The sequence below is a fragment of the Moschus berezovskii genome, chromosome 8 (assembly GCF_049115385.1).
Source record: "Moschus berezovskii isolate FMDL1 chromosome 8, NW_MosBer_1.0, whole genome shotgun sequence".
Taxonomy (NCBI): Eukaryota; Metazoa; Chordata; class Mammalia; order Artiodactyla; family Moschidae; genus Moschus; species Moschus berezovskii.
In genome coordinates, this window is record NC_142467.1 from 61680200 (window position 1) to 61703228 (window position 23029).

Below are 23029 nucleotides of genomic sequence, written 5' to 3' on the forward strand. Positions count from 1 at the left end.
AGTATTCCAATATATATAAAGAGTGCCTAAAAATAGAGAGTAGCTACATTAATAACCCTATAGAAAAATGGGATAGACACACACTGTTTGCAGAATAAAAGAAGTGTAAGTGACTTAACCATAGGAAGAAATTCTCAGCCTCACTCATAAGAAGAGAAAGACCAATTAAAACTACACTGAGATACCGTTTTTCACCTATCAGAATAGCAGAAGTCCAAAAAAGTTGATAGTATATTCTGTTAGTGAAGCTGTGGGGAAATAGGCTCTTAATACATTGGTGGTAGAATTTAAAAATAGCACAACCCTTACAGAATGAAATTTGATAGTAGCTAACAAAATTGCACACATCATTTACCCTCTGAAGTATTATTCCTACTTTTAGAATTCTACCTCTAATACTGATGAAGATGTGGAAAGACATGTGTATGCTCAAGGTTATTCACGGGAGCACTATTTGTAATAGCAAAAGAGGGGAATCAGTCCAAATGTCCATCAGCAGGGAATAGATGGAATAAATTATACTATACCATAAATCGTATCATTTATTCCATGGAGTGCTGCAGAGGTGTAAGAAAAGATTTAGGAATGTTTCTGTATAATACAGAATATGTCTGTTGTGATACTTCCCAGGATATGTTGTTAAACGAAAAAAGTAGAGAAAATTATGAATAACTGCTATTAAGCATGTGTATGTGCTCATTTTTTTTAAATGAAGGATAAATGGTTGATATAGGGAGAGGAACTGCAATCATGCAGATATTTTATGTAATTTTAAAACTCAAAGTAATTACAAAAAATTATTTCTCATAAAAATTGAGGACAAAATGAAACAATTGAATCTAGTTATCTATAGAATTGGTGGGATAATCACACAAGGAGGAACTGTTTTATGTGATTTTACAATCCAGTAATTTAACTATATATCCCAATTTGGTTGCATTTTAAAGACAAAGATATCTGTAAAACTTTCAGAAATCTTATTGTTAATGGAAATGTTAGTGTTTTTATTCTGAGACTGTTATGTGTGTTGTGGGATAAAGCAGATGAATATTTATGCTGGTTTCTCTGAGAGCCAGGATTTTCAGCATGACATAGGGGAGATACTGATGTAAAATTGAATATTGAGTAAAATCCCTCTTAGTCCTGATTTTGAATTGAAAATATTAGCATGATTTCATGATTAATTTTTTTCTTAAAAAATGTATTTGTTAGCTCTGTCCACTGAAAGGATCTAGAAAAAAAGATAAAACTAGTAGCAATAATAACTGGGCTTCCTAGATTGTATTTTCTATTAATAAATAATATTTCCCTCTAAAATAGCATTTTTCATTAAAAGGAACTCTGATTTCACATTGGCTCATTTCAAATCTGGAGTGTCCAGAATGATCTTGGATGTCTTGTCATAATCAAAAGCAAGAACTGAAAGACTACTTGGATTTTGTGTAAAGGACTCAGGATTCAACTTGAAAAGGTTCCCAGTGACCATAAATGGGACTCTAGGAATTTCAAGATGGATAATAACTGCAGTGAATTGAAGCAAATAAAATATGTTTAAATCCCCAAATTCATCATGATACTTTTGAACACATTTTAAACCTCTTTGGTCATTTTTAGAGAGTGCTGGGTAGGGAAACAATTCATAATCGAAAGTAAGAAATAAATAGAAACAATAAAGCGTTTTATATTTATTTCTTTCTAATATGAACTGAATCTCTGCATACTCAACTAGTTGAGGGGAAGTTTTTATTTTTATTGCTTTACAATGTTGTGTTGTTTTCTGCCATGCAACTGCAATCAGCCATAACTATGTATATGTCTGCTCCCTCTTGAGCCTCCCTCTCACCCCTCCCTCTTTAGGGGAAGTTTTTAATAGAGAAATCCTAGGTTAAAAAGGAAGAGTGTTGCAGTTAGAATATTACCATCCTGTAACCTTTAATAAACTGATGGATCTTGGTAATGACTGTGAATGGCTGCAAAAGAAAGGCAGTCAAACATCATCTGCCTTGTTATGGATGATGTGGTACATATCCAGTTATCTGTTTTAAAAAAAATTTTTTTTTATTTAGGCCTTGCTAGGTATTCTTTGCTGCTTGGGCTTTTCTCTAGTTATAGTGATGGGGGTCTACTCTCTAGTTGCAGCGCTTGGACATCTCATTGCGATGGCTTCTCTTGTTGTGGAACATGGGTTCTAGGACTTGCAGGCTTCAGTAGTTGCAGCTCCTGGGCTCAATATTGCTGTTCCAAGGTTCTGGAGCACAGACTCAATAGTTGTGATGCTGCTGCTACTGCTGCTAAGTTGCGTCAGTTGTGTCCGACTCTGTGCGACCCCATAGACGGCAGCCCACCAGGCTCTGCCGTCCCTGGGATTCTCCAGGCAAGAACACTGGAGTGGGTTGCCATCTCCTTCTCCAGTGCATGAAAGTGAAAAGTGAAAGTGAAGTCGCTCAGTCATGTCTGACTCTTCGCGACCCCATGGACTGCAGTCTACCGGGCCCCTCCGTCCATGGGATTTTCCAGGCAGTGCTGGAGTGAGTTGCCATTGCCTTCTCCGCAATAGTTGTGATACATGTGCTTAATTACTCACGTGGGATCTTCCCGGATCAGGGATCAAACCCATGTCTCCTGCTTTGGCAGGCAGATTCTTTACCACTGAGCCACTATGAAAGCCATCCCTTTAGGACCAAGGCATTTATTCCCCCAGGCCTGGGAGTGTTGCTACGCAAGGCTTATGACTCAATTCCTGCAAGAATTCATCCAGAATGAAACTGCCTTGCTCAAGTTTATGGCCCCTTGACACAAAGTAGGAGTTCAAAGCACTTCCACCCTTACCTCAAAGGAGGCAATTCTGAAAGACCATCCTAGCTCCAGAGCTTCCTGTGAGGTCACTTGAACCCTCTGTTGCAATTGTGTCACAGTTCAACTTCTCCCATTGCCTAATCCTGCTTCCCTCACCCGTTAGAAGTATTGTACCCAAGAGTAGTCCCCAGACCTTGGCCCACAAATCTTAAATTTGTTTCGTGTTTTTTTTTATTTATTGGAGGCAAATTACATTAATATATTGGTTGTTTTTGCCATACATTGACACGAATCCGCCCCGGGTGTACATGTGTTCCCCTTCTTGAACCCCCCTCCCACCTCCCTCTTTCCCATATCCTCCCTCCAGGTCATCCCTGTGCACCAGCCCCAAGCATCCTGTATCATGCGTCAAACCTGGACTGGTGATTCATTTCACATGTGATAATATACATGCTACAATGCCATTCTCCCAAATCATCCCACCTTCACCCTCTCCCACAGAGTCCCAAAGACTGTTCTATACACCTATGTCTCTTTTGCTGTCTCGTATACAGGGTTAAGGTTACCATCTTTCTAAATTCCATATATATGCGTTAGTATACTGTATTGATGTTTTTCTTTCTGGCTTACTTCACTCTGTATAATAGGCTCCAATTTCATCCACCTCATTAGAACTGATTCAAATGCATTCTTTTTGATGGCTGAAAAATACTCCATTGTGTATATGTACCAAAGCTTTCTTATCCATTCATCTGCAGATGGACATCTAGGTTGCTTCCATGTCCTGGCTATTATAAACAGTGCTGCAGTGAACATTGGAGTACATGTGTCTCTTTCAATTCTGGTTTCCTCGGTGTGTATGCCCAGGAGTGCGATTGCTGGATTATATGGCAGTTCTATTTCCAGTGTTTTGAGGAATCTCCACACTGTTCTCCATAGTGGCTGTACTAATTTGTTTCGTAGGAAATCTGACTGATATATCTCCTGATAGAAGTAGACACTGCCACCCATGAAGTTGTCTTGCTAGAACATAAAATCTGAATCTGATCAAGATCCAACTTCCAATTTAAAGGAAATACAGGGGCCAGCAGATATGTGAAATGATATAATGGACACATAAATTAGCAAAGTTTAGAATGTTGGCAACTGTAGAACTACTGGATTTTCAACAATAAATTATAAAACAAAGTTGGAAGGAATGAAACCTGTAAATTAAATGATTCTTAAGATAAATATTGGACTGCAAGGAGATCCAGCCAGTCCATTCTAAAGGAGATCAATCCTGGGTGTTCATTGGAAGGACTCATGCTAAAGCTGAAACTCCAATACTTTGGCCACCTCATGCGACAAGTTGACTCACTGGAAAAGACTCTGATGCTGGGAGGGATTGGGGGTGGGAGGAGAAGGGGACGACAGAGAATGAGATGGCTGGATGGCATCACCGACTCTATGGACATGAGTTTGAGTGAACTCTGGGAGTTGATGATGGACAGGGAGGCCTGCTGGCGTGCTGTGATTCATGGGGTCGCAAAGATTCAGACACGACTGAGTGACTGAACTGAACTGAACTGAAGATAAATATCAATCAATCAGTTACATTTATTTATAGCCTGACTATATCAGTGATGTTTGAAAAAAATTGTGAGATAATTGGGGCCATTTAAAAATAACGATATATGATAATATTAAGAAGCTTCTGTTAAACTTTTTAATGTGAAATGATATGGTGGTTGTATCTTTTTAAAAGTTATTTTCGAGAAATATATTGAAACATTTATGGGTAAATGATCCATGAAGGACTATTACACCATTGTCTCTAGTTTATAGATGAAAATTTGTCAGAAAAAAGTTAATTTTTTAAAAATGTAGTTCCAAATTGGCAGAATTACCAGGTTACTGGTAGAAACAAATATAAACCTTTTTAGGAGGAACACATCTAGGCCTGAAAGCGTCTCTACAAAGGGAAAAAAAAAGCAGTGATCGTGAGCTTATAAACAGTATCACAAAACACACATGAAAAAAGTATCATGAGTAGAGACAGCAGAAACAGTCAGACCTGTAACTATAGAGAGTACAATTTTGAGGGTGTAGTTTGTAAAGTAAGTCTTTTAATATATTTAAAGAAATAAAACATCTCATCAAAAGTATGAGAAGAGAATAATAGACTGTCAAAAATGACATCCATAAAGATTTAAAGAGCTAACTGGAACATCTAGAAGTAAAAAATATGATAATTGCAGTTAGGAGTTCAGTAGATAAGGCAAATAACTAGTCAAGACACAGCTGAAGAGTAATTAAGTGAACTGGAATATAGACTTGAAGAAATTACCCAAAGTGTAGCATTAAGAGACAGACATGGACAAATTAAAAATGAAAAAATAGTAAAGAGATGTGGGGAATAGAATGAAAAAGTCTGATGTGAATCCTCGGAGAAACAAAATGTGGGAGAAACTATATCTTTTAAGAGGTTTGGCTGATACTTTTGCAGAATTGATGAAAGACAATTCATATCTGATTCATTAATATCCTACTGTATCCCAAGCCGAATGATTAAGAAAAATTACATTTCTAACACCATAGCAAAGCTATAGAAAGCTGAAGTTATAAAAACAGAGAAATAACACATGAGCTACAAAGTAGTAGGAGTGGTACTTGGAAAAAAGAGGAAAAACAGTTTTGCTGTGAGTACTATTAGCCTAGTTGCTTGGCCTGAGAATGAGGCTCCACTGCCCCTTTCCTCAGTTCTAGACAGTAATTGCCATCACAGTTCCATCATCTATGATACTTCTTTCTTGGTCATTTTAGACATCCAGATGCAAGGAAGAATCCACCATGCTCCCTAAAGTTGACAGTATTTCAAGTCTGCCAGATTTCTTATTAAGTGTCTGTTCATGGGCTGAGGTTACTGGAAAGAAAGTAGTTTATCTCTCTGAGGAAAGAGAAGAACTACAGAGTCTGATGAGGAGGCAGCCAGCATGAACTTCTCTAACCATCTTATTCCTACTTAATCCCTACCAACCTCAGTTTCTTTCTGTTTTTATCTTTCTAAGTGTTATATACAGTTGAAGACCTTTTCATAATCTTTTTTATTTCCCTTTTTTCTTCCCTGAGTAACCATTGTTTTCAATTTTGAGAACATGTATCTGTTTTTATTTTTAGTTTATCATATATATGTGTTCATATCTGTGTGTATATATGTATGTTTATATTTAAGCTTTTGCAAGGCTGATGGCTGTGAAATGGTATCCTATCCTTCTTTTTATTTCATTCTTCCATGACTTATATAAAGGTTGAACATCCACCCCCCCCCCATAATTGGAGTCATACTGTATATACTGGTCAAACATTTCCTTTCTCCCCCCGCTCCTTTTTTTGATGAGTGCATTTTTTGTTTTTTTGCCATCAGGGCTACACTTTTTGGAATTACTTCATATCTTTTCTCAGGTTTTCCATTGAGTCTTCTGTTTGTTGTTTAGTTTTCTTCTAAGGAGCAAGTGTCTTTTAATTTCATGGCTGCAGTCACCATCTGCAGTGATTTTGGAGCCCAAGAAAATAAAGTCTCTCATTGTTTCCACTGTTCTGCATCTATTTGTCATGAAGTGTTGGGACCTGAGGCTATGATCTTCAAATTTTGAATGTTGAGTTTTAAGCCAGCTTTTTCACTCTCCTCTTTCACTTTCATCACGAGGTTCTTCAGTTCCTCTTCGCTTTCTGTCATAAGGGTGATGTCATCTACATATCTGAGGTTATTGATATTTCTCCTGGCAATCTTGATTCCAGCTTGTGCTTCATCCAGCACAGTATTTCTCATGATGTACTCTGAGTATAAGTTAAATAAGCAAGATGACAGTATACAGCCTTGACGTACTCCTTTCCCAACTTGGAACCAGTCTTTTGTTCCATGTCCAGTTCTGTTGCTTCTTGACCTGCATACAGAATCTCAGGAGGCAGGTAAGGTGGTCTGGTATTCCCATCTCTTGAAGAATTTTCCAGTTTATTGTGATCCACACAGTCAAAGGCTTTGGTATAGTCAATAAAGCAGAAATAGATGTTTTTCTGGAACTCTCTTGCTTTTTCTGTGGTCCAACGGATGTTGACTTTTGGCTCTGGTTCCTCCGCCTTTTCTAAGTCCAGCTTGAACATCTGGAAGTTCTCAGTTCACATACTGTTGAAGCCTCGCTTGGAAAATTTTGAGCATTACTTTACTAGTGTGTGAGATGAGTGCAATTGTGCGGTAGTTTGAGCATTCTTTGGCATTGCCCTTCTTTGGGAGTGGAATGAAAACTGACCTTTTCCAGTCCTGTGTGTCTGTGTGTTTCCAAATTTGCTGCAATATTGAGTTCTGCACTTTCACAGCATCATCTTTTAGGACTTGAAATAGCTCAGCTGGAATTCCATCACCTCCACTAGCTTTGTTTGCAGTGATGCTTCCTAAGGCCCACTTGACTTTGGATTCCAGGATATCTGGTTCTAGGTGAGTGATCACATAATTGTGGTTATCTGGATCATTAAGGTATGTTTTGGATAAATCTACTGTGTATTCTTGCCACCTCTTCTTAATATCTTCTGCTTCTGTTGGATCCATACCTTTTCCGTCCTTTATTGTGCTGATCTTTGCATGAAATTATATCTGTCCTTACACCAATCTCATATTATTTCCATTACAGTAGCTTTATATGTTTGTTTCTCCATCAGGTGAAACAAATCCTTTGTTCTTATTCTTCTTTAAAATCACCTTGAACGTTTGTGGCCCTTTGCTCTTCCATGTGGATTTTAGACACACTTTGTCAGGGTCAACAAAAACTATTTGTTTCCGTTAAAGTAAATTTACAGATTAATCTGTGAGAATCAGCATAATTATAAAATTGTGTTCCCATCTATGAACATGACTTGTCTTTTCAGTTTAGTTCAGTCTAGTTGCTTATTTGTGTCAGACATTTTGCAACTGCATGGACTGCAGCATACCAGGCTTCCCTGTCCATCACTATCTCCCTGAGCTTGCTCAAACTCATGTCCATTGAATCGGCGATGCCATCCAACCATCTCATCCTCTGTTACCTTCTTCTGCCTTCAATCTTTCCCAGCATCAGGGTCCTTTTCAATGATTCAATTCTTCACATCAGGTGGCCAAAGTATTGGAGCTTCAGCTTCAGCATCAGTCCTTCCAATGAACACCCAGGACTGATCTTCTTTAGGATGGACTGGTTGGATCTCCTTGCAGTCCAAGGGACTCTCAAGAGTCTTCTCCAGCACCACAGTTCAAAAGCATCAATTCTTCAGTGCTTAGCTTTCTTTATGGTCCAGCTTTATCTTTCCAGGTAGATGTTTTTAAATCTTTTAATTAAGATATGTAACTTTCTACTTGAGTATTAAATATCTTTTGTTATCCTTAAGTACTTTATAGGATTTGTTATTGTAAATAGAATTGTTTTCAAGTTTTCATTTTCTAATTTGTTATTGCTGATGTTTGATTTTGTATCTAACAAATTAAGTCTTATCTCTTCTAATAGTTTGTGTTTCTTAGTAGTTCTTCCTAGATAGTCATGTCATTTTAAAATAACAGTTTTCATTCTTTTTCATCTTTATCCTCATTTGTTCTTTTCTTATTGTAGTTTTTAGCATCTTTAATACAATGTTTATTAAAATATTAATAAGAGGCATTCCTGTCTTATTCTTGTCTTTAGAGGGAATGACAATATTTTACCATTAAATATGACATTTATTATAGGCTTTTAATAAGCTAAAAAATTATCTTCTCAGTTTGCTGGGTTTTTTATCATGAATTTGTATCAGATTTTATTGATAATTTCTTTTATCTATAGAAGTGATTGTATGATTTTGTTTCTGTTCGTTCACTGATGAGATGAATTGCATTAGGAGTTTTTCTACTATTCTACATGGCTGTGATATATTTTTATTTTTAATATTTTGTTTGACTTAGCTTTTTACTCCTTAATTTAGAATTTTAAAATTTGTGATTATAATTGAGGTTGGTGATATGATTTTTTAAATTATACTAGTCTTTTTTTATGAGAAAGCATTCATTTTATTCTTATAGAAGCCTTAATGCTTAATAATGATCTAAATGTGACCTTAACAATATTAAGGACTTTATTGTTCTTGTGGATTACAAAATATAAACTTTACTATTTTTATTATTTATTTATTTTTGACTGCAACATTGCGGCATGCAAGTTCCCCAACCAGGGGTTGGACCTATGCCCCCTGTAGCTGACACACAGAGTCTTAACCACCAGCTGCCAGGGAAGTCCCTAATTATTTTTATTGAGATAGATATTAGTACTCCACAGACAAAGAGTTCTAAAAAATGCTTCCCCCACCAAGTATCTCATTTTTATGAGAGAATACCATCAAAACCAATCAGATTTATATAAACTCAGATATGTTGTTTAAGTATAAATCCAGAGAAAACTGTGAAATTGAAAAGAGTAATCAGAGCTTACTATAAAATTTTACTTGACATAGGTAACAGGCAAGGTAAGCTCAAATTTAGTGTTTGTCATACTGTTCTTATATGTTTTGTATAAAGCCTATAGGATGTCATAAAAGGATATGAAATGCTTTCCTTCCCTTTCTAATGTCTGGAATGTTTTGTACACGATGGGGTTATCAGTTCCATAAAGTCTTGATGAAACTTAACCTGTATCACCACCTTGCTTGGCACTTTTTAGTGTGGGTAGATTTTTTTTTTAATTTCATATTCAATTTCATTAATATTTAAGTCCCTTTAGATTTCCTATCTCTTTTTAAAAATTTTTTATTAGAGTATAATGTCAGGGATACAGCAGAGTGAATCAGTTACCATTGTTCAGTTGCTATGTCGTGTCTGACTCTTTGTGACCCCAGGGACTGCAGCAAGCGAGACACCTCTGTCTTCCACTATCTCCTGAAGTTTGCTCTAATTCATGTCCATTGAGTTGGTGATGCTATCTAACTATTTCATCCTCGGCTACCGTCTTTTCGTTTTGCCTTCATCTTGCCCGGCATCAGGGTCTTTTACCAGTGAGTCAGCTCTTCATATCAGGTGGCCAAAGTATTGGAGCTTCAGCAACTGTCATTGTAATGAATGTTCAGGGTTGATTTCCCTTAAGATTGACTAGTTTGATCTCCTTGCAGTCCCAGGGACTCTCAAGAGCCTTTAGTTATACATATATCCACTTTTTTTTTTAAGATTCTTTCCTTGTTTAGGCCATTACAGAGTATTGAGTAGAGTTCCCTGTGTTATACAGCAGGTTCTTATTAGTTTTCTATTTAGTGTTCTTGCGTGGAGAATCCCAGGGACAGGGAATCCTGGTGGGCTGTTGTCTATGGGGTCGCACAGAGTCGGACACGATGGAAGCGACTTAGCAGCAGCAGCAGTGTGTATATGTCAGTCCCAATTTCCCAATTTATCCCTCCCGACCCCGTAACTGCTGGTGCTATAACCATAAGTTTGTTTTCTACATCTGTGACTCTACTTCTGTTTTGTAAATAAGGTCATTTGTACCCCCCCTTTTTAAAGATTCCACATATAAGTGATAGCATGTGATATTTGTCTTTCTCAGTATGACTTACTTCACTCAGTATGACAGTCTTTCAGTTCAGTTCAGTCGCTCAGTCGTGTCCGACACTTTGCGTCCCTATGAACCACAGCACGCCAGGCCTCCCTGTCCATCACCAACTCCCGGAGTTCACTCAAACTCCTGTCCATCGAGTCGGTGATGCCATCCAGCCATCTCATTCTCTGTCGTCCCCTTCTCCTCCTGCCCCCAATCCTTCCCAGCATCAGAGTCTTTTCCAGTGAGTCAACTCGTCACATGAGCTGGCCAAAGTATTGGAGCTTCAGCTTTAGCATCAGTCCTTCCAATGAACACCCAGGACTGATCTCCTTTAGAATGGACTGGTTGGATCTCCTTGCAGTCCAAGGGACTCTCAAGAGTCTTCTCCAGCACCACAGTTCAAAAGCATCAATTCTTCGACGCTCAGCTTTCTTCACAGTCCAACTCTCACAACCATACATGTCCATGGGAAAAACCATAGCCTTGAGTAGAAGGACCTTGGTTGGCAAAGTAATGTCTCTGCTTTTTAATATGCTATCTAGGTTGGTCATAACTTTCCTTCCAAGGAGTAAGCGTCTTTTAATTTCCTGGCTGCAATCAGCATCTGCAGTGATTTTGGAGCCCAAAAAAATAAAGTCTGACACTGTTTCCACTGTTTCCACATCTATTTCCCAAGAAGTGATGGGACCAGATGCCATGATCTTCGTTTTCTGAATGTTGAGCTTCAAGCCAACCTTTTCACTCTCCTCTTTCACTTTCATCAAGAGGCCTTTGAGTTCCTCTTCACTTTCTGCCATAAGGGTGGTGTCATCTGCATATCTGAGGTTATTGATATTTCTCCCGGCAATCTTGATTACAGCTTGTGCTTCCTCCAGCCCAGTGTTCCTCATAATGTACTCTGCATAGAAGTTAAATAAGCAGGGTGACAATATACAACCTTGACGTACTCCTTTTCCTATTTGGAACCAGTCTGTTGTTCCATGTCCAGTTCTAACTTTTGCTTCCTGACCTGCATACTGGTTTCTCAAGAGGCAGGTCAGGTGGTCTGGTATTCCCATCTCTTGAAGAATTTCCCACAGTTTATGGTGATTCACACAGTCAAAGGCCTTGGCATAGTCAGTGAAGCAGAAGTAGATGTTTTTCTGGAACTCTCTTGCTTTCTCCATGATCCAGCGGATGTTGGCAATTTGATCTCTGGTGCCTCTCCTTTTCTAAAACCTGCTTGAACATCTGGAAGTTCACGGTTCATGTATTGCTGAAGCCTGGCTTGGAGAATTTTGAGCATGACTTTACTAGCGTGTGAGATGAGTGCAATTGTGCGGTAGTTTGAGCATTCTTTGGCATTGCCTTTCTTTGGGATTGGAATGAAGCTGACCTTTTCCAGTCCTGTGGCCATTGCTGAGTTTTCCAAATTTGCTGGCATATTGAGTGCAGCACTATCACAGCATCATCTTTCAGGACTTGAAATAGCTCAATTGGAATTCCATCACCTCCACTAGCTTTGTTCGTCGTGATGCTCTCTAAGGCCCACTTGACTTCACATTCCAAGATGTCTGGTTCCAGGTGAGTGATCACGCCATCGTGATTATCTTTGTCGTGAAGATCTTTTTTGTACAGTTCTTCTGTGTATTCTTGCCACCTCTTCTTAATATCTTCTGCTTCTGTTAGGTCCATACCATTTCTGTCCTTTATCGAGCCCATCTTTGCATGAAATGTTCCCTTGGAATCTCTAATTTTCTTGAAGAGATCTCTTGTTTTTCCTATTCTGTTGTTTGCCTCTATTTCTTTGCATTGATCGCTGAGGAAGGCTTTCTTATCTCTCCTTGCTATTCTTTGGAACTCTGCATTCAGATGCTTATATCTTTCCTTTTCTCCTTTGCTTTTCGCTTCTCTTCTTTTCACAGCTATTTGTAAGGCCTCCTCAGACAGCCATTTTGCTTTTTTGCATTTCTTTTCCATGGGGATGGTCTTGGTCCCTGTCTCCTGTACAATGTCACAAACCTCCGTCCAGAGTTCATCAGGCACTCTATCAGATCTAGACCCTTAAATCTATTTCTCACTTCCACTGTATAATCATAAGGGATTTGATTTAGGTCATATCTGAATGGTCTAGTGGTTTTCCCTGCTTTCTTCAATTTCAGTCTGAATTTGGCAATAAGGAGTTCATGATCTGAGCCACAGTCAGCTCCTGGTCTTGTTTTTGCTAACTGTATAGAGCTTCTCCATCTTTGACTGCAAAGAATATAATCAATCTGATTTCGGTGTTGACCACCAGGTCCATGTGTAGAGTCTTCTCTTGTGTTGTTGGAAGAGGGTGTTTGCTATGACCAGTGCGTTCTCTTGGCAAAACTCTATTAGCCTTTGCCCTGCTTCATTTCGTGCTCCAAGGCCAAATTTGCCTGTTACTCCAGGTGTTTCTTTACTTCCTACTTTAGTTCCATACATATTGCTGTAAATGGCATTATTTTGTTCTTTTTCATGACTGAGTAATATTCCATTGTATATATGTGTACACATCTTCTTTATCTATTCCTCTGTTAATAGACATTTAGGTTACGACCATATCATGGCTATTGTAAATAGTGCTGCAGTGAACTTTGGGATACATGTGTCTTTTTAAATTGTTTTACTCCGAGTATAAACCCAGGAGTAGGATTGCTGGGTCATAATGGTTGTTTTGTTTTTAGTGTTTTAAAGAACTTCCATACTGTTCTCCGTAGTGGTTGCACCAACTTACACCCCCAGCAACAGTGTAGGAGACTTCCCTTTTCTTTGTACCCTCTCCAGCATTTATTGTTTGTAGATTTTTTGATGGTGGTCATTCTAACTGGTGTAAGGTGATACCTCCTTATAGTTTTGATTTGCTTTCTCTCTTTTTGAGTCAACTTTGGTCATTTTCCATTTATATTTCATTTAACTTTTGACATAAAGTTGTTGAAAGTATTACCTTGGGGATTTAAAAAAAATAAATTGGTTATGTTGTGTCTTAGTTGTAGCATGCAGGATCTTTGTTGTGTCATGTGAGATTGTTCGTTGCAGCACATGGACTCTCCAGTGGTGACTTCACTAGTTGTGGCATGTGGGATCTTAGTTCCCTGATGGGATCAGACCCGTGTCCCCTGCATTTCAAGGTGGATTCTTAACCACTGTACCACCAGGGACGTCCCCACCTTAGGATTTTTTACTTTTATCTGTATTGCATCTATAGTTAAGTTTCCCTTTTCGTTCCTAATATTATTTATCTGTGCTTATTTCCTTTTTAACTTGGCCAGTCTTTCTAGAGTATATCTTCTGATAGTCTTTTGGCTTTGTTAATCCTTTTTTAAAAACCTTTTTTTAAATTTATTTCTGCAGTTAACTGTTATTTTCATTTATATACTCTCTTTGGGTTCATTCTTTCGGTAAGTTTTCAACTTGAAAATAATACAAGGTTTACATTTTCCCTGAAACACCATTTTAATTAAATAGCCTGTAATTTATATTATGGTTATTTTGTTAGCTGGTTGTTGTTGTTTTTCTCTAGTAAGTTACATGCTTATTTTCCACTGTGCAGAGGGTCCACACCCCTAACCCGTGGGTTGTTTGAGGGTCAGCGGTACAGTGTTTCTTTCTCTATATTTGTGTATGTATCTAGTTTGCCTTGTGATCAAAGACTATGGTCTGCCTGATAATGATTCTTCAGTATTTGCTGAGATTTCCTTTGTTGCTTGCCAGGTGGTTAGTCTTTATGAATATCTTATAAGTGCTTCTGAAGAATAAGGAATTTATTTGATGGATACATAGATATATATAATTTTTTTTTGGTTTATATACTTACATATGTGAATTTAATTTTACACATAAGGTGCTCATGTTTCCTGCTTTCTTACTAATATATGGCTAGCTTTGCTTTCTTTTCTGAAAAGTTAGTAATGAAATCCCTTTTTCTGATTATTTTTCTTCCTATAGTTGTTCAATTTTTGTTTTGAGTTAAGGTTGTTAAATGTATATAGCTTCAGGATTCTTATAACCTCCAGATGCACTGTGCCTTATGTCAGTATGATTATTTTTATCCCTAAAAAGTCATTTTTGCCTTGAAGTCCATTTCATCTTATATATATACCAGTTTTCTTTGCTGTTAGCATTTTCTTGCTATATCTTTCTCCATCCCTTTTCTTTCAATATTTCTCCCATAGTATTTTGGATATATTTTTTCTTTATATAGCATATAGCTAGATTTTGTTTTGTTAATTTAGTTAAATACATTTGCTTTTTAGTGGGTGAATTTAATACAGCCCCTTTTATTGTGATTTATTGACATAGTTGGATTAATTTCTGCTGTTTGTTTCAGTGATGACCTTTAAGTTTTTAACATGCTTTATTGGGCTGATGAAGTGTAAAGTTTTTTTACCTTCTCTCAAACAGTATAAGAACTGTTGCTGCTGTTGCTGCTGCTAAGTCGCTTCAGTCGTGTCCGACTCTGTGAGACCCCATAGACGGCAGCCCGCCAGGCTCCGCCGTCCCTGGGATTCTCCAGGCAAGAACACTGGAGTGGGTTGCCATTGCCTTCTCCAATGCATGAAAGTAAAAAGTGAAAGTGAAGTCGCTCAGTTGCGTCTGACTCTTCACGACCCCATGGACTGCAGCTTACCAGGCTCCTCTGTCCATGGGATTTTCCAGGCAAGAGCTGTTAAGAATGCTTTAATTCTGATTTCTCCGTTCTCTATGATTTTGTTGGCTAATATTTTATTTCCAACTTGTTTTTAACCAACTTTATAAAGTAGTCATTATTACCATAATCAATGCTAATATTTTACAGTTCATGCTTGTTCATATTTACCTATATGTTTATTGATTCCTTTGCCTACTTTTTCCTTCTGGAGATCAATTTCTCAAATTATTCTTTCATCAGATGTTGAGCTGGTAAGCTTTTTTAGATTTTCCTGAAACTGTCACCCTTTTGCTCTCCTTGAATGATACTGTATCTAGTTATCCTTCTGGTATCTGTTGTTATTGATGGAAAATCTATTGCCAATCTAAATTTTTCCTTCTGTAGGCGATCAGTTTTCCCTTGATTGTTTTAAGGTTTTTCAGTTGTATTTAATTATTAGCCAGTTTTACCATTATATATCCAAGGAATTTATTTTAATTTATCCTGTTTGGCTCTCAATATGCTACTTCAACCTTTAGATTTCAGTAGTGCCACTCCAGTACTATTGCCTAGAAAATCCCATGGATGGAGGAGCCTGGTAGGCTGCAGTCCATGGGGTCGCTAAGGGTTGGACACGACTGAGCGACTTCACTTTCACTTTTCACTTTCACACATTGGAGAAGGAAATGGCAACCCACTCCAGTGTTCTTGCCTGGAGAATCCCAGGGATGGGGGAGCCTGGTGGGCTTCCGTGTATGGGGTCACACAGAGTCGGACACGACTGAAGTGACTTAGCAGCAGCAGCAGCAGCAGTGGAAATTTCCTGATTTATTGTCATTTCCTGGTCTGTTGGCTTTCTCCATACTCACTTTTCTCTTCTCCCCAATATTTTATCAGGATTATATCGGGCCATGTGTTTCTAACGTCTCTTAACTGTTACTTCATATTTTTCATCTCTTCATCTCTTGCGCTTCTTTCTGAATGACTTCTTCCACTTTATTTTCAAATGAATTGATTCTCCAGTAGTGTCTGGTGTATTTATTACATCCATAAAGTTGCAATTTAAATGGCTATATTTTTCATTTCTAGGGGTTTTCTTTTTGCTTCAGTGACATCCAAAAATTTTGATATGTATTACTTTAAGTAGTGTTCATTCAAAATATTTTTAAATTTTAATTATGACTTGGTTCATGATTTATATTTAAGTGTATTTCTTTTGTGTGTGTGTGTGTGTGTAGCAGAGTTTTATTAAAGTAAGTAAAGGGACAGAGAAAGCTTCTGATATAGACATCAGAAGGGGGATGGAGAATGCCCCCCTCACTAGTGTTAGCAAGGGAGTTATATACTTTTTAATTAGTTATTACAATAAAGAATGTCTGGAGGTTGTAAAGATCTTACTAGACCCACTCCCTTAATTCACATTTTAAGATAAAGGGATTAACCAGAAGGTTTTCAGGAAGGAGAAACTGTCCTTAAGCAGGATACATTGTTGTTATATAATCCTTGGTGGTTTAATCTCTGAGTGTCCCACTCTTATAACTCCATGTACTGTAGCCCGCCAGGCTCCTCTGTCCATGGGATTTTCCAGGCAAGAATACTGGAGTGGATTGCCATTTCCTTCTCCAGTGGATCTTCCTGACCCAGGAATCGAACCCCAGTCTCCTGCATTTCAGGCAGATTCTTTACCGACTGAGTTGGGAAAGAACCCCATATAATTCTGAGTACAGAGTTTAAACTGAGTTGTTTGTTGTGTAATCAATCAGTTCCGGGCTTAAAGAAAAAAATGTTTTATGTGACTAAGACTAAGGAATGTAGAGAAAAAAAGATGTTTGTCCTTTCCTCCTCCTTGAGGATTCCAGACCCCTATCTCCTCCTTGAGAGCCCCAGACCCCTTTCTCCTCCTCAGGGACCCCAGTCTTCTTGTCAATCTGCTTAGGAATTGACTCTCATTCCCCCCTTTTCTTATAGGAGAATTATGTTGCCAAGGGAAAGGGGTGTTGTTTTCATTCCGTAACTAATTCCTGCAGAGATGGGACACTGTCCCTAAATTGTTGAGGCAACATATTCTCCTAACCCTCATATTGAGGGTCTCTGATCCAGGGGCCCCAAGTAATAGTTGGAGGAGGTTGTGGCACTCGGAGGAGGTTGTGGCACTCGTAGGAGCTTGGACAACCATTTGTAACCTAAAAGCTTTCAGACGGTTAGAAACAAACCCCATTTTACAGTTATAGATATAAGGCAAAATAGTCATTAAACCAAGTTAAAACCTAATCAAAATTAAAAGTTACATTATGTCCATAGTTACATCAATCCATCTTAGCATTGTTAAATGTCATCACAGAGTTGAAGAAAGTCCTTTCCTTGAAGCGGAGAAACCCACATGGGAAGTCTTCAATTGATGAGGAGGGGAATGCTCTGCAGACGGATTAGACGGATTGTGGAATGAAGCATAGGAATGAGTCCAGGACAGGAAGGCGCTGTCTTGAGGGTCAAATGGCAGACTCAGGACTTTCAGAGTAAGCAGAAGCAAGCCCACCTAGATTCTCAGGCCCATCGTGGTTCCTGGCTCAAACAGCGGCTTATTTAACTCAAAGTCTGGGTCAGGAGTTAGCCTCCTGGTAATGTCTGTTGAAAAGCTAAAAGCTGAGTCACATAGTAAATTTTAAGTTTTCAGGATCCATCAGTTCTGTTCAGTTGCCCAGTTGTGTCGAGCGACTGAACTGAACTGAGGGAAGGAAGAGACTCAGGTGTTTAGACTGACATTGCAGAGTCATGTGGCGACAGAGGGCTGGGGAAGCAGACACCATGACGAGAACAGAAGAAGGATGGACTGGAGCATTCTCTGCCACTGGGGTCCTTGTTGTTTGTCTGTTGTTTTAGTTGCTCAGTTGTGTCCGACTCTTTGCGACCTCATGGACTGTACCCTGCCAGGCTCCTCTGTCCATGGGATTTCCCAGGCAAGAATACTGGAGTGGGTTGCCATTTCATGGACCACAGCATGCCAGGCCTCCCTGTCCATCACCAACTCCCGGAGTTTACCCAAACTCATGTCCATTGAGTAAGTGATGCCATCCAACCATCTCATCCTCTGTTGTCCCCTTCTCCTGCCCTCAGTCTTTCCCAGCATCAGGATCTTTTCCAATGAGTCAGCTCTTCACATCAGGTGGAGTTTCAGCTTCAACATCAGTCCTTCCAATTGTCAGGCGAGTGTATGTTCCTCGGTTCATGTCCCAACAATGATTTGGGACAATGGACATTAAAGCCTTCGGCGTGTCACAGCTCTTGGGTCTTGAAAAAACCGTGTCATAAATCTTAGACAAATCAGTGTTACAGCTCAATTTTATTTAGAAGATAGCAAGAGAATCCATCCTCGAAGAAGAGAAGAGTGGAGGAGCGTGCCAGCGCATGTGCGGTGGGGGCGGGTAGGGGGGGGCGCGTGGGTGGTGGTGGTGATAGAGAGAGAAAGAGCGCACGCAGGCGGGAGAGAGAAAGAGAAAGAGCATACGCACGTGGGAGAGAGAGAGAGCGAGCAAGCACTTGGCTCCTTCTTTTATATGTTTTCTTCCCCCTGGGCCTGCCCTATGCAAATTGGGCTTAGTCAGGAGTGCTGTGCTACCTGCAGTCTTCACTGGGTCCTTGGACCTTCCTTTGTTCTATTTTCATGGGCTTTTCCCTTCCTTGTTTTTTGGCCACTGCCATTTTGGACTCCTTTTCCCTATTCTACCTACCTAATACAATGAACACCCAGGACTGATCTCCTTTAGAATGGACTGGTTGGATCTCCTTGCAGTCCAAGGGACTCTCAAGAGTCTTCTCCAACACCACAGTTCAAAAGCATCAATTCTTCGGCGATCAGCTTTCTTTATAGTCCCAACACTCACATCCATACATGACCACTGGAAAAACCATAGCCTTGACTAGACGGACCTTGGTTTTCAAAGTAATGTCTCTGCTTTTTAATATGCTGTCTAGGTTGGTCATAACTTTCCTTCCAAGGAACAAACATCTTTTAATTTCATGGCTGAAATCACCATCTGCAGTGATTTCGGAGCCCCAGAAAATAAAGTCAGGCACTGTTTCTGTGTTTCTCCATCTGTTTGCCATGAAGTAATGGGACCGGATGCCATGATCTTTGTTTTTTGAATGTTGAGCTTTAAGCCAACTTTTTCACTCTCCTCTTTCACATTCATCAAGAGGCTTTTGAGTTCCTCTTCACTTTCTGCCATAAGGGTGGTGTCATCTGCATATCTGAGGTCATTGATATTTCTCCTGGCAATCTTGATTCCAGCTTGTGCTTCGTCCAGCCCAGCATTTCTCATGATGTACTCTGCATATAAGTTAAATAAGCAGGGTGACAATATACAGCCTTGACCTACTCCTTTTCCTGTTTGGAACCAGTCTGTTCTTCCATATCCAGTTCTAACTGTTGCTTCCTGACCTGCATACAGGTTTCTCAAAAGGCAGGTAAGGTTGCCTGGTATTCCCGTCTCTTTCAGGATTTTCCACAGTTTATTGTGATCCACACAGTCAGAGTCTTTGGCGTAGTCAATAAAACCGAAATAGATGGTTTTCTGGAACTCTTTTTCGATGACAATCTCATGCTTTTTTCTGTGACAATATCTGTGCACAAAAACTGTCTGTCATAGAGACAGTTCCTTCTTTTGGGAGGGGTGCAGTTTGAGCCCTCATTAAAGCTATGGGTAGAACTGTAAACCGACTGTCTTGTGTTTCCTGAGTTAGCTTACACAGGTGTCTTTTAATAATGTCATTGGCCTTTTCAACTTTTTTCTGAAGAAAACAGTCTCCAGGAACAGTGTAAGTGAGCTTTTGATACCCCTTGAGATATACAGCAGCTTTAAAGGTGGAGCATTGTTGCTCTGAACTTTAGAGTTTAAGATCCCACTTATATCATGAGAAGTCAGTACAGTAAGATTTTGGCCCATTCATTAACCTTGGGCTTTAGTGGATACTGCTTTTGATGTGAAAATAGGTGAGTGTCTTGAGTTTGATAATGACAGGAACAGCATTTTGTGCTCGACCCACAGCTTTTCCATCAGCCCACACTTTAGGATTTACAGTTTGTTCCATTAAAAAGATCTGGTTCCATATTCATGAAAGCAGAGGCCTGGACCTTGTTTAGTATATCCCTCCCCAGAAGGGGTGAGGGAGACTCTGGCATGATTAGAAACTTGTGAGAAAACAGCACAGAGTCCCAGTTGCCACTTAAAGGATGACTGACATAATAATGTTTGGCTCATCCAGACAGTCCCATTACAGTAGTGGATCCGGAGGAAAGCGGACCAGGGGCTTCAGTGAGCACAGAGAAAGTTGCCCCAGTGTCCTAAAGAAGTCAACTGGTTGGCCCTCCACAGTTATTAATACCTGGAGTTCCTCAGGTGTAATTAGGACGGGAGCTTGTGTGGGGACCCCTGGGCACCTTCAGTCCAGATTGTCTTGAGAGTCCGGCCCCTGGGGCCTACACTTCAGAGGGCAGTCTCTTCTCCAGTGTGGTCCTTTGTAGACCGGACCCGGAGCTGGAGGTGGCTTAGATAGATGCCTGAGGGAAATCCCGCTTGAGATGCCCCTCCTTTCCACAGTAATAACAAATCCATCCCTTTTCAGCTGGGTCCCTCTGGGCATTTTTCTCAGGCTGTTTCAGAGCAGGTCTAACAGCCATTGTTGGGGCTTCAGTCTTTTGCCTGGTTCTTTTTTGCCTCGATTTTTCCTCCTCATATTCTCTACCGTAATATACTGTCTGAGCCAGATGCAACAGTTTTTCTAAAGACTGATTTGGTCCAAACATTTGTTTTTGTAACTTATGGCAGTTATCTGGAGGTGACTGAGTAAGAAGTCTTATCTTTTAAGATCATTCCTCCTTCTGCACTTTCAAGATCAACATTAGTAAACCCGTGGAGAGCTTCCCATAGTCTATCTAGGAATTTACCAGGAGTTTCCTTCTCTTCCTGTTCTATGTCAGTCAGCTTAGTGTAAAGTCTTAGCATGTACTCACATGAGTCCTACAAGAATACATTCGGCAAAGTGGCTCTGTTATTGGAACCACTTGGCTCCCAGTAGGAAGGAGGGCTTTTTCATGTTCCCTCTTTCCCCTTGTCTCATGATGTAGCCATTCATCTCCAAAAGTAGTAGCTTCCCCCAAAGCTAGAGCTCTCGTGTCAGGAGTCAGTGTCTGTCCCAAGACATACTTTACATCTCTCCAAGTAAGCTCATAAAGTTAGTCCCATAAAGGCTTCTATGTACATTTTGGATCCTCTAAATAGTCTCGACTGCAATGGGGACTGTTTGAAATTCAACCGAGACTGAGGCAACCCCTCCTAGAAGGGTGCCCTGATTCTTAGCCTGTTCAGTTAGGAGCCCAAGGTAAAGGTGCAGAGTAAGAGAACAGGAGGCAGCTGGAGGTTTCACACTCAAATATGCACCCTTAAGACATAGTCTGGCATGTTTTTCAGAGAGATAAAGAGCAACACATATGGCACTTCTATCCATTTCACTTATTTTCTACAGAACCGGTCTAGTTGTAAAACAGTAATAATTGAGATCCTTCAACAGATCAGCATTCCCTGTCTTCCAAAGGATACTGTGGCCATTCAGTATCACAGAAGATCAGGTGTGTCTTTTTAAATTCTGGGGGTTGAACTTGACCCAATTTTTTAAAATACATTTTAAAGAAGTGGTTCTGAAACTGCTAGCTTCCATCTGTAAGAGAGAAAAAAGCGGCATCCACAGCCGTGGCTTTTTGTTCCACCAGAAGCATCCTTCCCTGCTCTAGATGGGGGTGTAGACTGAAACTTTCCTTCTCTGGTCGAATTTAGTCTGTCCTTTACCAACGCAGGCGTCTTATTCGTCCCTCGCGTTTCTGCAACTGAGGTGGGGTGGAGATGCACCAGCGGTAGACCTGATGGCATCCCAGATTGATTTAGCTCCATGCCGCCAAGACCATTGTTTGATTTGCCCTTTGCTGTGATGCCACCCAGAGTGTAACAGAGTAGCTTTCCTGGAATGTCTCCCAAGCTATGTGTGCAAATGTGCATTCCTGAATACAGTGCTGACTGCAGTAGAAGTGGTGAGTCATAAAGGGACGAACAGCAACCAAGATGTCCCTCCTGAGTGTCACCATACCAGTGTATGTGATAGCAAAAGAAATGGTGGAGGGCTAGCCAGCGAAGAAAAAGTGATTTTTGTTTTTGAGCTATTAGGGCCAGTCCTTCCAGTTCATTTCCACAGATTCCACAAAAGGAATATCTAAGGAGTTGAGACAAAAGCCATCAGAGAGCCTCCTCTGGTCCATTAAGAGCTAGTGCTACCAAAGGAAGAAGCCCATTGCATTTCCAATCTGACCTGATCTTTCAATTCCCAATCTGTGTCCTCAAAAACCTCATGGTCAACAGCAGGGCTTCTATCCAGATAGATAGGAGACACAGCCATGACAAAGACTCACTTTCAGGTCGCTGGCCCCTGAGGCAGGCAAGAGAGTAACCTCTAGCCTGAGAGACGTTCCTGGAGCTAGAGCTCTGCTTTGCTCTCAAACATGCTCCTGTAACTTTCTGCTCCTAGCAAGGCTAGGTGCTTCCATACATGGGATCTAAGTAAAAGTTCATAGTAACAGCATGGATCACAGTTCCCCTGAAAGTCTATGATGTGACAAATTAGGTTAGTAGTTGTAATTCCTCACGCAATTACGAAATAGTCAGAGACCCGGAAAAGATGACTGGGAAAGGAAAGTTCGGTCCACATGCTTTGCCCATTTCTGGTCACTCCGCTCACAGGGACCTTGGGTTTCTCTTGGCATTGGCAGGTTGGTATAAACTCCCGGCAAAGCTCCCCTTTTGGGGGTTGCCTTCAGTCATTACAAAGTCATTACGAAGGCACCGCGCAGAACGTGTCATTCATTCACACAAGTACACCATAGAGTTAGTAAAGTAAATCAGAAATCTTGCATACTGAGAAAGCAGAGAGGCTAGAACTCTTGAGTGTTCTTACCTTGTCCTGAAGATCCTGGACAAGCCCCCAAGATGATAGCTTAGGT

General features: G+C 39.9%; 1 protein-coding gene across 7 annotated transcripts in view; it reads left to right on the forward strand.

Annotated features, from left to right (window-relative positions):
• Positions 1-23029, forward strand: part of SIL1 (SIL1 nucleotide exchange factor) — a 253900-nt gene that overhangs the window by 175649 nt on the left and 55222 nt on the right. The gene's annotated exons all lie outside the window — the stretch shown is intronic.